Source organism: Crocodylus siamensis, chromosome 2 (genome assembly GCF_052110815.1).
Source record: "Crocodylus siamensis isolate JL-2025a chromosome 2, ASM5211081v1, whole genome shotgun sequence".
NCBI classification, from domain to species: domain Eukaryota; kingdom Metazoa; phylum Chordata; order Crocodylia; family Crocodylidae; genus Crocodylus; species Crocodylus siamensis.
In genome coordinates, this window is record NC_143396.1 from 1806425 (window position 1) to 1822716 (window position 16292).

Consider the following 16292-nt stretch of genomic DNA (forward strand, 5'->3'; position numbering starts at 1 on the left):
CTTTCCTTCCCTCCTATTAAAGCTGGTCCTTTAAACAACTGAGAGTGCGCAGGTCATGGGGTCCAAAAGAAAAGAGACAAACAAAGGTATGCCTCTAGCTAAGAAGTTACATAAGTCCCAGAGAGATGGGTCTAAAAGCATAGGCAGACAAAATTAATGGGGTAGACGAGCTATCTTTTATTAGATGAACTGAAATAGATGTAATTTCTTTTTTTTTTCAGCAAGGTTTTGGGCCCAAATGCCCCACAAGCCAGATGACAAAGAATGCAGGGGGTTGAGCACTAGACTGTATTAAATGTCATTGAAAGCGGTTTAAATGCTTTCTTTCTTTTAAGGGAGCTGTAAAAACAGATGATAGTATGCATCTTCCCAAGAAAAGGATGATGTAAAAGCTTCTCAAGTAATTCAAACATCAGGGGTAGAGGGGCATCAGTGAGGTATTTTGTTGGGAAAGAGTTATTAATATTTATGGCATCAAATGAAAGACGGCTCAACAGAGAGACAATGAGGCAATATATGGAGACAGAGTAGAGAGTTTCAGGACTGCATGAACAAGCACTAGTGTCAGACCCCAAGAGGACTTTCTGTAGTAAAGCTGCAGTGGGACCTGGAAATGTTGAACATCCCTCTTGCATCTTTCCTGCAAACAGCTGAGGCACACTCCAAACCTCAGATTTGCTGATAAGTGCACTTGCAGCATGATTCTGAGGTTGCTTTCAAGCACTTGGTCTCTGGCATGCCTAAATAGGGTCCCCTTCAGCTCTTGAATGCTGTCATTACATGGTCATTGTCACCTCCTTTTTCTTTCCCGTGCCTATCTTGCCTGAGCAAGCTATACCCATCCATGACCATACTCCTCACTGGAGCAGTCTATGAGAACCTGAATTTTAGCCACTATGTATATCATAACAAAATAATCATATCTTATACTTCTGACTGGCTGAGACAAGCAACCAGTATAGGTTCTGCAAACCCATCTATTTATATCCCATACCATCATCACAAGCACCATTATTAATTATATATTGTATTTATTATATACTGTTGCTCATTACACATTGTAACTAAAAATCCACACTCCACAGGTCTTTAATTCACAGTAAATACTATTTTTACCATCTAGTAATACTATAAGTTTTGTGCGTGATACTCCTGTTGTTTGCAACTTTAAAAGAAATTAGAGTCCCTGGCATTTCTAACAAAAACATACAACAAAAAACGTTTTTAAAAAACCCTAAAAGATACACAGTTTTCCCTTGATTTATTCTGGTTCTTTACATGTGAATTTGCTCTAATGCGATGAGCGTATTTAGACCCATACTTTGTTATATGCAAGGAAAATTTGCTCTTATGTGATCAGCATAGATGCCTCCCCTCTCTCTCCCTCCCACACGCACACCCAAGCAAGTAAGTCTGTGCGGGGAGAGGAAAGGGCCATGGCTTCACTCACCCCAGTCCCAGCTGCAGTGGCCCTGGAAACAGCTGACTCTAGCTGCCTGCATCAGGGCATGGCACAGCCCAGGAGCAGAGGTGGGGACAGACAGAGCATGGTGCAGTCCAGCAGCAGCAGGCAGCTGGCACCCACTCCCAGGTCTGCTGCAGCCAGGGCTGGGGTGAATGCCACTCTGTTCCCTTTGTTTTGCTGCCTTGTGCAGCCCCAGAGCAGCACTCCTCCCCATGCCCTTCCCTAGACCCAGCCTCACTCTCTCCCTCCCTCACCGCCATGGGAACCTATCCCTATTGGTTACATTGTAAAGTGGGTTTGCTTTGCGTGAATTTGACTTATGTGCCATTCTCCAGGAACACATGTACAGCATAAATCAAGGGAAACCTGTAAAGAATCTATAAACTGTTGGTGTCTACTTTGGCTGTACCATATGACCCTTTAACATGAAGTTTTCATTTAAAGTTGTGGTATGGTTTTTTTTTTTTTCATTTAATTGCTTGTTTTGCTTTCCAAAGAAACAGTGTTGTTTAGAGATAAATCACTGGTTTGGGTCACAGGAAACAGGGACTCAGTTTACAACTCTACCACTGGCCTGCTGCAGGACCAGAGGCAATTCACTTTCCTTCCCCAGACTCAATTTCCTCATTTGAAAAATGGGGATAATTATACTAATCGCTTTATAAATTGTGTTGGGATGTAAAATGGTAAAGTGCTGTATTAAAGCTAGGTGTTTTTGTTATATTTCATAGACTGATGTATCACCGGGAGCTAACCTGAAACGAGCATGCTAGCCTTGTTTCACTGAGGACCTCCAGTTAGATGGGACTGTGCAGTCAATAATTATTTCAGTTTTCTCTCTCTGCCCACTATCCTGCTGTGCAGTGTTTTAACTGACAAACATTTCAGACTGATGGACCCTAAAAAAAAAGGCACAGCAAACTGAAGGATAGTCACATATTTTGTCTCCAAGGAGAGCTTTATATACTGCAAGTTACAATGGTACAAGGATTTTGGTAACTGGCAATAAATCCTCTACTCATCTCTCTCAACTAATAATAAAACAGGAACATGGTTGCTGATGCATTATTATTGGTCTTAAAGGCAAACTGATACGTTGTAATTTTTATAATGTTTCCTCCAGTAATTAGTGAGTGAGTCAAAGTCATGTAATCAAGAGGAATTTGTTTTTGGCATTAAAATGGAGAAAGGTGGCAAGGAAAAGTAGACACACACACACACTTAAATGTACATACTCAATTTATATCTGCGTGTGTATATGTATATATGCTTATATAATAGTGTATATATAAATAGTGTATGTATATTTAAAACCATGCTACGAATGCTTCCCCAGATGTCATCAATAATTGCATCTATAAAACATTCCATGCTACCAGTCTAGAAAATATTAGCAGAAATGTGTACATTTGCAATGAAAATATCCATCAATGTACAATAAATAGGCCCACTGATGTTAATAGGAGGTTAAAGGTGATGAGACTGGCTTCAGTAGAACAACATATTTTTATGCTAGCTGAAGAACTGTTTTGCGCTAAACACTTCATAAAATAATGAGTACCGGATCAGGAAATGCATGTAGCCTTAGTAGAGCTGATGCAGAATTTTTAAATATATGATAACTGGAGCTGGGCAGAGAATGGTAATGCCATTTTGCAGAGAATTTCAAGATTGTGAAGGTAAGTTTCATTCCCCTTTAGAGTACAACAAAAATGTTTAAATTGTCCACAAAACCAAAATCCAGAAAAAAATATTGTTCTGAAAAAATGAAATGTGTATGTTAATAATTGTTTAATTAATTTCCATCTGATAGTATGAAGGGGAGCAGGGAGCCTGGGAACCCCAAATGCAAGTAGAGTCAACATGCCCAGTGCAGTCTTATGGGAAACCTGCTTGAATTTCTCCAATAGGTTGGTTGGTAGGCTCTGAGGAGCTGGCAGCCTTAAACATTAGGGGCACAGAGAGAAATGCTGCTCCCCAGTCTGATCTATGGCACTTCACAGAAAGCACCATGGGTTAGACTGAGCCTCTCAACTCAACAGAGTTAGCTGTTGGGCCAGGGGATCAAGCTCTAATTTGGAGCTGATCCAGCGAGAGAGGCTGTGAGTCCGCAGCCTCTTTCCCTCGTTCTACCCCCACTCTCCCAGCTCCAGTGCTGTTTCAGGATGGGAGAGGGGAGGGGCAAGGGAGGGTGGTCCAGTCTGGAGTTTCCCCAGCCTGAGCTGGGGTGGAGGGGAGGGGTGGATTGGAGCCAGCCCCAGGTGGGGGGCTCCAATATACACCCCCCCTCCACTAGTACAGTCTATCCTTAGAGTCTCTCATCCTGAGACAGCAACAGGAGTGGGGGCTGCAGCAGCCCAGTTGCCAAAGCAGACAGAAATTAATGAAGGTGCTCTGTTTTGAAGCGCCTTCATTTGAACCCTCATATAACTGGTTTAATTTGTTGCATAATTGGAGTGCTCTGCAGCCACACTCTTCTGTTAGGACGTGGCTGTAAAGCACTTTCAAAGGACTGATTGCACAACAAATGTGATTTCTGTCTGAGCCTTAGAAGCCTTGACTCCTTCAGTTCCTAAGACGCCTAGTGCCAGTAGATGCCCAAGTTCCAAGATACTGGCTCCCTGAATAGTTTCCAACTAGGACATTTGATGGGCTGAGAGCCAAGGATTCCTGGCACTAGAGTAGCCTCCTCCAAAGGCTACTAGGGAAGTTGGCAGGAAACCAGGAAAGTTTCTGATGGAAATGTTCTGGATTTCTGGTACATTTTTTTTTTTAATCGACATGCCAACGGTTGTTTTGAATTTGACCAAGTCATATTTCACTATTATGCACCCAAGTGGTAATTGCTTCACCGTGTAAGTGCAATTTTTGAACTTGACATGGATTTCTGGTCCTCATTCCATTTGTGTCAGAATAGGATGCATTCAGAAACTGTTTAATTGTTTAATATCCTCATTCATGATTTGGGTATGGAATTGAGTGCACACTAAGAAAATTTGCGGATGACACCAAGTTGGGTAGAGTTGCAGACAGTGTGAAGGGTAGGGTATCAAGAATGACTTGGAGAGTCTGGAAATATGCTTTGCAATCAATCAGGTGAGATTCAGCAAGGAGAAGTGCAAGGTTCTGCACTTGAGATGGAATAACTTAATGCAAAAATATGGACTGGAGAATGACTAGCTAAGCTGCAGTATTGAAGAGAAAAACTTGAGGGTTACACTGCACACATGAGCCAATATTGTGCTCTTGCTGAAAAAGAAAGCCAACAGTATACTGGCTTGCATTAACAAAGGTGTCACTCACAGCTCAAGGAAAGTGATTCTTCCACTTTATTCAGCATTGACAAGGCCTCACCTGGAGTACTTTGTCCAGTTTGGGGCCCCAGACTTCAAGTATGTTGACAGATTGGGGAGAGTCTGATGCAGAGTGACTGAAATGATTAGAGGCCTGGGATGCAAGACGTACAAGGAAATGCTGAAAGAACTATGGCTATTTAGTGTGGAGAGGAGCAGACTGAATGGGGGATTTGACAGCAGTCTTCAAACTCCTGAAGGATCATTATAGATAGGGTAAGCATGGGCTTTCTTTTATGGCCACAGGGGACAGGAACAGGAACAATGGCCTCGAAATGTAGCAGAAGGAATGTAGGTTTGGAGATTAGAAGGGATTTTCTGACTGTGAGGGTGGTCAAGCATTGGAACAGATTATATGCACAAATTGTAAAATCTGCATCCTCAGAAATTTTCAGAAGTGGATTACATAGACACTCCTGGCATGGCTTAACCAAGGATGATCCTGCCTTGAGCAGGGAGCTGGAATATATAACTTTGTGAGGTGCTTTTCAGCCCTACATGCCCATAATTTCATATACTCATGTAACTACCTGAAGAATATTGAGACTCAAGAGTATTGAGGCTCAGAGAAAATTTCATGGAGGACAGAACCCTTGGGAGCTATTATGTATCCTCAGACAGTGAGGATATGACTAGAGATAAATTAAACTAGACATACACTCTTCCTGTAAAGCAGTAAAAGCCAACCTTTCTGGCAGGCATGACACAATAAGCCCTGCACCCTCCCCAAGTGCCACTCTGATCCCCTTCCCCTGTCCTTCTGCTACTCTGCCTTCATTAGACAGTGGATCTAGAGACACATTTTACATTATCTTGTGGAAACACATAGTTTTCCCTTTCCATTGAATGAGGAAAGGCCCTATGCCCTCTGCCCATCTGCTGCTATTTTTACTGGTCCCTTCCCCCTCACTGAACTGCCATGTGCCACCTGTGGCATATATGGCAAAGTTTTACCACTCCTGTTTTGAAGCACCTACTACTTGCCGCTTTCAGATACTGGAATAGATGCACCATTGGTCAGACCCAGTACGGCACTTATATTCTTCCACTTACATTGCTTATTAGGTAGATACAGTCATCCATATAGACCTCTTACTGTTTGGGTCAGAAGTTTGGCCTTCTAACTAGACAGGCACATTTTTAACATTGGTTGAATTTCTCCATTCAGTGAAAAGGGAAAGCTGTGTGATGCCACAAGATGAAGTAAAATGTGCTTCTGGATGCACTCTCTAGCCCAGGAGAACAATATGTCTCCAGCGGCAAAGTGGTATGTCGCCGTGTGCCTGATCAATTTAGCCTGGCAAAAACAGAGAAGGATTTGAACACAGCGTATAACTGTGAAATGAAACACAATTTAGCCCCTTGTATCTAATTCAATAGGAACCTTTACACTGACTTCACTGACTTTAAATCCATCTCGTATCGCTAAGGAGAAACCATGATAGATTCTGTGGATTTTTTTCCCTCCTCCTTACAGTACATGTGATGGATAAGCAGTGTATTTCAAAAAATATAAAAGGATCTGACTGATATCTAGTCCGGGGATCTGCAACCAGCCACACCACACAACCAATTGTACCTTGAAATGAGAAGAAATAACATCTCATTCACTTTAGGGATACTTTACATGCACACCCAAAAAAACAGTATTTCCCGGCATCAAGTGATGCTATTTCTGTGCCAAGTGCTTTTTTAAGCCTTCCTAATCCATGTATTTGACTTTGGTGTAAAGCTCCAAATCCAACATAGTTATCTCTGAAATCAAATTTGTGCTGGTATTCACATTAGGACAACTAGAGAGACATTTTGTCTTTCAAGGATGTCTCAGAACTAGTGGCATGTCACTTGGCAGATGGTCTGAGTCGCTAAACGTTTTTCAGTGGAGAGCCAAGAGAAGGATGAAGCTCTCATTCACTAGAGTATGGAAGGGAAGCACGTTTCTGCACCAGTCCTTTTGGTCTGAAAGTCCTACCTCAAATCTCACAGGACACAAGCCTGGAAGGGACCATATGGGCCACGGAGCACAGTCCCTTGGTAGCACAGGCTCATTTGCCTGGTATCCAGGAGGTAAAAATGAATAAATAAATAGTGCATCCCTTAAAGGAGCACCTCCCTCTTGTTAATTAACTAGGGAATTTAAAATTCATAAGACTTAACTAGCTGCTTATGGTATCACAGGAATCAGATCTTGGTCAGGTGAAAACTTCAGGCATATAGTATCTCTGGACCCTGACCATACACCACTGAAATCCAGTCTCTCACTCTTTATAATTTAATCATTTCTAAAAGGATATTATGTTGTTAACAGATTATATGCTTTATCGGGAAACAGAATGTTGCATGGTGTCAAAATCTTATAACATGAGTCAACAAGCCCAATAAAGTATATGACTAGAGCTATCAACCATAGTTGCAAGTTGTTCAATGAAGAGAATTGTAAATAAGAATGAAGTTATATGTTACACTTAGACCATGCTTAATGTATGGCATATTAATTGGTTTAATATTAAGTTAAAATGTGCTGAGAGCAGTTGCACATTAAGGATGAATACCCTTTTTTGTCGGCACAGCTTTAACTTGCCACTAGATAGCTGGTGAGCAGGGGTATGGGCAGGGAGCAGGACACCAAGGCTCTACTGCTACTCAGGGGGGTGGGGGCATTGTATCCTGGGATGCTGGAGAGCTGCAAATTGTTTCTTTGATCTCCGTGGAGTAAACTGAATTCATACTAACACACAGTAGGTAGCAGGTCTAACTTTGGGTAGTGGTATAACTTTGGGACATTCAGAAGGCACTTGGCACAGGTTAATCAGCTTTAACATCTCGACGCTAATGTTTTAAGTGCCCCTAGTATGATCTAAGGGTAACATGTAACTTCACCCTAATTTCTAAAGGAGGTTAGATATATGCAAGCCTTCCCTATAGATCTTAATGGGACTCAAGAGATGCAAAGCCTTTGTGTGCAATCTCTGTTCTGGGTAAACTTCACCTTATCATGATCAACGGATCCACCAGCTAATTTTTACAGATAACAGGCAGTGGTCAAAAGGCAACCCATGCAGATGTTTTGAACACAGTACAGGTTTCCCTTGCTTTATAGGGGTTCTTTATGTGCAAATTCGCTCTTATGCAATGACCCTTTTTATACCCAAAAGTCATTATATGCAAGGTAAATTCACGCTTATGCGATCAGCGTGGTTGAAGCCTGCAGTCAGCTGCTTTGTGCAGTGCATTGTGGGAGTGATGCGCACCAAAATATAGTCTCCTGAGTGGTTTTGTGCTCCTCACTCATCTACGACATGTGTTTCTGGAGTTTTCATCCCCATTATGATAACATTTGCCACCACCCTGTGCTCGTGTGTGCTGTTAGTGAGGACCAAAATTCTTATAAAACTGGTAGAAATAGGTCTGGGGGTCAGTACAGCCAAGGTCTTGTAACATACCCCTACGTGTTACATTGTAAAGTGAGTTCCCTTTACGTGAATTCAAGTTATGCACTGTTTTCTAGGAACGCATGTACAGCATAAAGCGAGGGAAACCTATAAACTAATAGGTTTACTGATCATTAGCGCAGCGGGCAAAATCCATGCTAATGTGCCAATGTGCAGTAGAATTAGTCTACTGTACATTAATGTTACAAAAAGACTGTTCATTTGTGCTAAGACTAAGATGGGGCAGCATGGTCTGGATCCGTACATGTGGAGCTGATCCTGGGGTGTGGGGTCCAACCCAGCCCACAGGCCAGCCCCATGCCACTCATTCAAAAAACTTGAGCACCGCTGGTCTGAAACAATACAGCAATATTCTTTAAGAAGTCACAGCTGTCACAATAGGATTTAAGCTGGTGTGAGTATCTGCAGTTCTAACTATTGTACAGGGTTTTTGTGCACTGTTACAATTTTTTCAGAAATCACTACATTTCAAAGTATGGGAGACAGAGCACTGCCTCCTTTCGGGAGCTGGGGTTGGAACAGAGTGGGTTGCAGATTGTAGGAGACCAGAAAGAAGAGAACAGGGAGAGTTGCTGCTGACAACATTTAAATAAACACCAACGGGCCTGCAGCACCCCTTATCCAGAGGCCCTCTCTGGAACCAATTGTCATCATTATTTTTGATTAGTTAGCAATTCTCAAAGGGGAAATGCTGCATTAATGATGAGCTGTAGGCACAAGCAGGATGTGTGAAGTTCTTGCAGAACTGCATGTGGGCAATGCCACTGAGAATATATGCACACAACTGATATGAACAAGGAAGCTATTATAGTGCCGTAGGTTCTCGCTAAAATGGAGCATTTGGGGCACTTCCATTTTTAACATGTTTGCATTTTTCACAGAAACGGTGAATAGGAATGGGTTTAAAGCACTTGTAGAAGGCATGAAACAAGAATATTTTTTTCAGTTCTCAATATACGTGATACAAATCCGAGCATTAAACTCAACAGGTAAATGCGCTGATCACGGCCTCTGCTGGTGTGCACTTGTGTAGCTCTATTTGGAGACAGGGAACTCTACCAATATGCACCAGTGGGAGACAATAAATATGCTTAGACACAGGAACCTAACCTAATAAATATAGCCCCAAATCTGATTTATTATCCCTGCTGCATCACAACAGCACATGGTAAATAGCTGATGCTCAGTATGCTGTATTCAAACTGCTACAGCATCAACATTTTGTTTTACTGTTTTTTATCCCAAAAAAAGCAAGAAAAGTTCTGAAGTTTCAATGTTCTGGCAAAAAAAGTAAAATTCGGAGGTAAGATGAAACAATTTCCACTTAGGCAGAACTTCAGTTATCTACAGAAATTAACAGTTCAGACGATCAGCCTTTCTAGTCTAGAAAGGATACTGTTTACAAAAGCACTTGGCCTGATTTTCCACTTCCGTTTCTCCCATGGAACAATACTGGCTCCATCACATTTCTTCAGGATTTTCTTAGGATCAAATTCTGCTTGTAGTTAAACCAGCATACAACTGGATAAAGTCCAAGCAGAGTTATTACAGATTTATACTGAAAGCAGAGTTTACCACTCAGGGTTGTTTAAACTTGTTTCGACTCTTTTTTATCGTCAGTTTGATGTGATATGCTTTTGACATACAGGTCCACAACAGGTGAAAATGAGTGGGAGCTTATATACTACATAAGGTCAAGAAGTTGAGTGTTTTCGTATAGTAATGATTGGGTTAGACTTCTTTCTAAAAAAAATAACAATAAATGGATTAATTCGACATTGGAGTGGATGTCAGTGATGGAGAGCTACATAGCAGACACCTTTTCAGGAATGCAAATTAAGTCAATGTTTTCACTGGTCAAGTTGATAACAGAAAAAAAAGCAAAATGCTAAATAAAAACAAGCACATACAAGTAGAGATAGATATGTTTTATGCTAAAAGAAAACTTTGCTATAGTCATCGTTCTTAAGAACCTCTAGAAAGTAAATGGGTAACCTTTTAGGTTAGTTACAACAGCAAAGCAGAATAACATGCACTTTCTATAACCACGTGCTTAAGTTTTATGTATAATTAAAATAAAATAAAAACAACCAAAACATTGGATTATTGAATGAACTGCTGCACATACCACACAGAGCCTTATGTACTCATGTAAGTATGCACACAATATGCAGTACGCACTATCAATATTACAGCGAACACACAAACTAGAGAGCTAACATGCAAGTCAGTCCACTCAGACAGATCCTTTTCTGTGTCCATTAACAGAATCTGTTACAGCGTCAGCTACAAAGCTATTTCGGTTGAAACATACAGTTCTGCAAGACCATCCCTGAAGTAGTCTTTCAGATGAGCCAAGTGGGATTTTCAAAAGCCTCTCCATGCCTAACTTCTATTGAAACAGAGACGCATCTTTGGGCAGCTAAATACCTTTGAGGATCTGCCCCAAACCACCAATTTAGCCATTTACTTTATGCAGTCACTCTCATCATCAACATAAATGATCATGTCACAATGGGCTTCCTTCCTGTCTGCAACCTGTGAGATAGGAAAAGGTTATCTCTATTTTCAGAGTCATGAAGCTGAGGTTCTGAGAGAGAGCACATCTATATGCTCTTCCTCCCAATCCTTGCTCAATGATAGGCAAAACAAGCCCTGTCCACTGGTTTCCACTTGTGTGCACCAGGGACTGGCAATTAGGTAGAGTAGAAAGCTTGGAGTGGGCCTGTGTGCATGGCCCAGGACTGAGCTCAGTTACTTTGTCTCAGAAAAATCTGAGACTGGCTTTTTGGGGGCTCTGCCTGGGGCTACTGCTGATCCATCTACGCTGCCTAATGTTTGGCCTCTGATCCCAAGAACAACTGATCAGAGCTTATTTTGCCAGCAGAAGTGTCATGAACAGGAAGGAAGATGTGTAGACTTGCTCTTTGTGACTTAGAGTCTAACAGGAAGTCTGTGGTGGTGGAGTCAGGAACTGAACTCAGATTCCCCAAATTCAAACCTATTTCATCATCATCATCATTATCATCATCATTCAGTCCAGCCTGCCCTGTATATCTGATGAAGTCCAGAACGTGGGCTTAGGCTTGCTTTTGATCGTCTTCCCTTTGCCGTCAAGCTTTATCCCTAGTTGTTTTACTTTAAGGGTTAATCTGCTTCCAAGTCTCTTGACTATAACATGGGCCACTAGAACTTCACTTAGCTGCAACTTCATTATCTGGTAATTGTAATTGTAATGCTTCATTTATCTTTGATGTTAGCTTATAATCAACACTTCCAAAATCCTGTAATGAATAGCATAATACAGTACTTCTGCAGTAGCCGATGTACCATAGTGGAGTAAACACTCACGTTTAAAACACTCTTGCTTTCATGCTGTCTCATAGTGCTTCCCAGTGAAGATAGGAAACCAAATAAATTACAGATTAATGACCATCTGGACAAGAACTCAGGCAACAGGCTAGGACTTAGACATCTTTGTTCTGGGACTTCTCATGTAAATTAGAATAAGTCACGGGTCTAGCAATGGAAAACAGGTGTATATATTTCTTGGAGAGTCAAGCATTAATCAATAGAACTAAAGAATAGCTAAAAACAGAGAGAGACAAATGCCTTTTTTGTCAAAATACATATTTTTCTTGAAATTGTTTTTTTTTTTTCAGGAAAACTTCAATTTGAAGATTTTCTATGGGAAAAGCTGAAACAATTTGGTTTTGTTTTATAAACATTAAATGAGTTGACAGGATTAAAACAAAATGCTTTTGTTGATTTCAAATATATGTTTTCCTGTTTCTTGTAAGACACATTAAATTTGGGGATTTTCATTCTTATTTTCGCTTTTTATGATTCTCATTGTGGATGAGCAATTTGTACCTTAATTCCCTATTTTTTCAATACGGACAATAGCACTGACTCACCTCACAGATCCAGATACCAGAGAGCAAGAGGCTGTTTGAATAATCACACAAAAAGGAGATAGATTGCTCTCCGGGGATACTCCAGTTCTTCATAATTAATGCAAGGAAAATAGAGTTGAACCAGCATACTAAAGTGCTTAGAGATCCTCAGATGAAAAAGCATTTTATAAATGCACTGCAATATTATACAATTACGTTGATGTCTCTCATAATTTGCAACATACCCGCTTGTGTGCTAAAGACTTACCGTGCCACACTTAGTTTAAAGATATAATGATGTTTCCTGGAAATTCAGTTTGAGGAGCCACTTTTATGGATAATATGATGAAAGTGGGCTTTTTTACCCCCTTCCCTTCCTCCTCTGACCTCCCTTCAAAAATATTAACATAAAAACAGCATCTCAGCTGCATCAGAATTTTTCCACTCCTGCTGTTTCTTCCTTCCCAAAGTCATAATCCAGTTTGTGACATCTCAGTTACAGGAACTGCTGCAGAGAGGATTATGACTTCAGGTGAGGGATAAGCAGCAGGACCAGATGAGCTGCTCAGGAGCAGAGATCCTGTTTTCATGGAAATGGCCCCCATAAAAATGAGAGTGGAAAAATGAGAAAACGCTTCATTATAAAGGCAAACATGTCTTCCATGGAATGTCATTTCAAAAATGTCCAGGCAACACCTGTGGCTCCAAATGTAGTGGTATTCTTTGTGCCCAAGTGTGTGTGTTTTAGTAATGCAAAGTGCAATAAAACCCTGTGCTTGAGTTATGTAGCTACATGCCTATACAAACACTATCTCTGTACAATCCAAGTGCCTCCTTTGGGAAAGCTGCTGGCTGGCTAAAATTGATGTTGTTCCATTGATTTCAGTGCAACTTCACTGATCTGCATGGCTGAGAATCTGTGCCTGCTTACTTCAATGGATTAATACCTGTTTTATGTTACACAATCAACAGAAAACCTTTAAAATGCTCCACAGTTTTGAAAGATGCAGCTGGGTCTGCAGCAGCTTCCAATTGTAAGTCTAGTGAAAAGCAAACAGGTCGTAGGGGGAGTGTATAACCAGCAGGGAATACTGTGTTGTTTGCCTGTTCTTTTTCCATGCAGACAGTTCAGCTAGACTGAGAATGGTCTTTGCCTGAAAATAAGACTGTTCCTTGGGAAGTCATGCAACACAATTGTCCTGGACCCAGCTCCACTAAAAGCAGCGGTCAAAATTATGACCTCAATGCTTTAAGACAAACTAAAGGTACAGTAACAGAGCAGTTAAGGCGTTTTGTTGTAACTCTGAGGCCATGTTCTATCTGGACTTGTGCTTAGGGAAGTCCTCAGCTCATCTCTTAATAGGTACCCAGTCATTAGGGCTGGGTGGGCAGGGGGTTAAAGGCAGTGAGATGTCATGCTAGCCTCATCACTCCTTGGTGTATCATTGGCTACACAAACTGGTGTTTTAACTACATTTGCTGGATGAGACATTAAGTTTAGGTGGACCTTTGAGTTGAGTTTGAATTATTAAATCAATAATAAAACAACAATAAGGAAGTAGTCAGCTACTAAACTAAGCTTTTGTCTTCTGTCACTAGAAATCTAAATTAAAAGACTTGCAGTAATTTAAATGCTTCACAGACGGAAAAAAATCCTATGAGATTCAGTGTACAACCATTACCTCCTTACAGAATTCTGGACTTCCTGTGTAGAATTTAACTCATAGATTATAATCATCATCATCAGCAGTCCCTCGGAGTCAAGAATAATATATGTCAGGGTTGATGGGTCCTTAGGTGACTAAGGACCCTGATTCTGGATATACACATTCTTCAGCAATCAGGGCATGTTATTGTGCTGAGGAGCGGGATTTGCAGCCCCGGGTTGGTCTCCTTCTCCTTCCTCCACCACTGCTATTCCACCTTAATATCGAGTCAGTGGGCCTCAAAGTGGTGTATGCCTTGGTGGAGCAGGTGGCACCACACTGAACAATCAGCAGCTTGTTCCTCCCAGCCATTGGTGTCGATGCCTCTGTGCTTGAGGGTGACTTTGAGTGTGTCTTTGAACTGCTTCCTTTGGCTGTCCTTTGAATATTGGCCAACAGAGAGCTAGGAAAAGAATCATATAATTGAATCATAGAAGTGGGGTCAGAAGGGACCTTGTAGATCTTCAAGTCTGACCCCCTTGCCTGGGTGGGAGGAAAGCCTTGACTCAAATGAGTCCAGCCAGGTAGTCATCAAGCCTCTTCTTAAAGATCCCCAGGGTAGGACCCAGCACCACTTCCCTAGGAAGCTGGTTCCAGGTCCTAGCCGCCCTGACCGTGAAGTAGTTCTTGCGGATGTCTAATCTAAACCTACTCTCTAATAATCTGTGTCCATTGTTCCTTGTCATGCCAGGGGGCGCGAGGGGAAACAGTGTCTCCCCTAAACCGTTCTGGTCCCCCCTAGTGACTTTATAGACAGTCACCAGGTAACCAGGACAGTCACCAGAGAATCTGGTGAGAGAGGCGGTTCTCAGGCATCTGGACAGAGTGACCCATTAATTTCTCAAGAGCAAGGTTTCGATGCTTGTGGATGTAGCTTCATGGAGGATGCTCACATTGGTCCAGTGGTCCTCCCATTTGATTCTCTGGATTCAACACAAGCACCGCTGGTGAAAGCTCTCAAAGCTTTTAATGTGGCATTGGCAAGTGATCCAGGTTTCACTGCAGTCCAGGAGGGTGGTCAGCATAACAGCCTTGTAAACCAGTGCCTTCACCAATTTCTGAAGGTAAGTGCCTTAGCTATGTCAGGATGGCCGAGTGGTCTAAGGCGCCAGACTCAAGGGTTTGTCTTCCCTTCTCCTGGGTGTTCTGGTCTCTCTATGGAGGCGTGGGTTCAAATCCCACTTCTGACATACAGTTTTGCTACTAGTGGTGTCTGTGTGGCAACAGTCCTGCCTACCATCTGGGTTCAAGTCCCAGCTGAAGTGACTCAGGGTGACTGAGAAAACAAGAAGCAAATTTTCTGTCACCAATTCTGGCTGTGTGGCAGTAGTCCTGCCTACCACATGGATGATCTGGGTTCAATTCCTAACTGACATGACTTGGCGTGAATGAGATAACAACAAGCAAATCCTTTAACTGGCTCCTACCCTGGGGGTCTTTAAGAGGATGCTTGATGCCTACCTAGCTGGGATCATTTGAGCCCAGTTTTTCTCCTTCCCAGGCAGGGGGTCAGACTTGAAGATCTACAAGGTCCCTTCCAACCCTACTTCTATGATTCTATGATTGAAAGACACGTTGTCACAGCTTGAATGCATTACTGGTGCAGTTGACCCAGTGCTGGACTTCTTCATTGATGGTAGCCCATTAAGAGAGGTAGTTGCCGAGATATGAAAAGTGCTCCATGTACTCCAAGGTCTCCCTATCTACCTAGATGGTGCAGGGGATGTTCAGCTGGTCTGGGGAGGGTTGGTGGAGAAACTTCTTCTTGGTGACATACAAGGACAGGCCAAGTCTCATGATCATAGATGATTATAGATGTTATAGATAATCATAGATGTTATAAATAATCTATGCTGCTTAAAAACAGGTGAACATGAGCAATCTTGAATCCTACAAAGCATTTTAATTTAGCAATTTAAGAGAAGCCAATGATGGAATTATATTGAAACTAGCAAGTCAATTCTAATATAATAAAAAACTTGGTCTGTCTGTAATGCTCTGGGCCAACTGTGCATGTGTCGCTAAGAGGGCATGTGACAATTTGCTGTGAGGACCCGGAGTGTTACGGAAAGAGGGGCGAGGGAACCACTGCACCACCCTCTCCTAACCCTGCCATAACAAGAGCCGGCAGGGAGGGACAGGCATCAGGGAAGAGGGGTGGAAGGGAGGGAAGTGTGGGGGCATGGGTTGCATTCAGCTGGATGCAGATCAGTGGCAACGCAGGATGGTGGGTGGTAGGAGCAGTGGCCACATACAAGCTTCCCCACCTTCCCTCCCCCCCATTCCCAGGAGGCAGCGGTGGCACAGGGCGGTGGCTGGCAGTGCTCTGTCCCTGCTCTTCCCTCCCCACCTGTAATTCTTCGTGGGCAGGTGGCTAGTTCATATCAAGTCTGAAAGAAGCTTTACTATTTTCTTACTTC

General features: G+C 42.2%; 1 non-coding gene across 1 annotated transcript; it reads left to right on the forward strand.

The window, feature by feature from the left end:
- The first annotated feature begins 14953 nt into the window (after positions 1–14953).
- On the forward strand, positions 14954–15062 carry TRNAL-CAA (transfer RNA leucine (anticodon CAA)). The gene is made up of 2 exons: positions 14954–14991; positions 15017–15062. It is a non-coding gene; the product is annotated as a tRNA-Leu (tRNA).
- The last annotated feature ends 1230 nt before the right edge of the window (positions 15063–16292 follow it).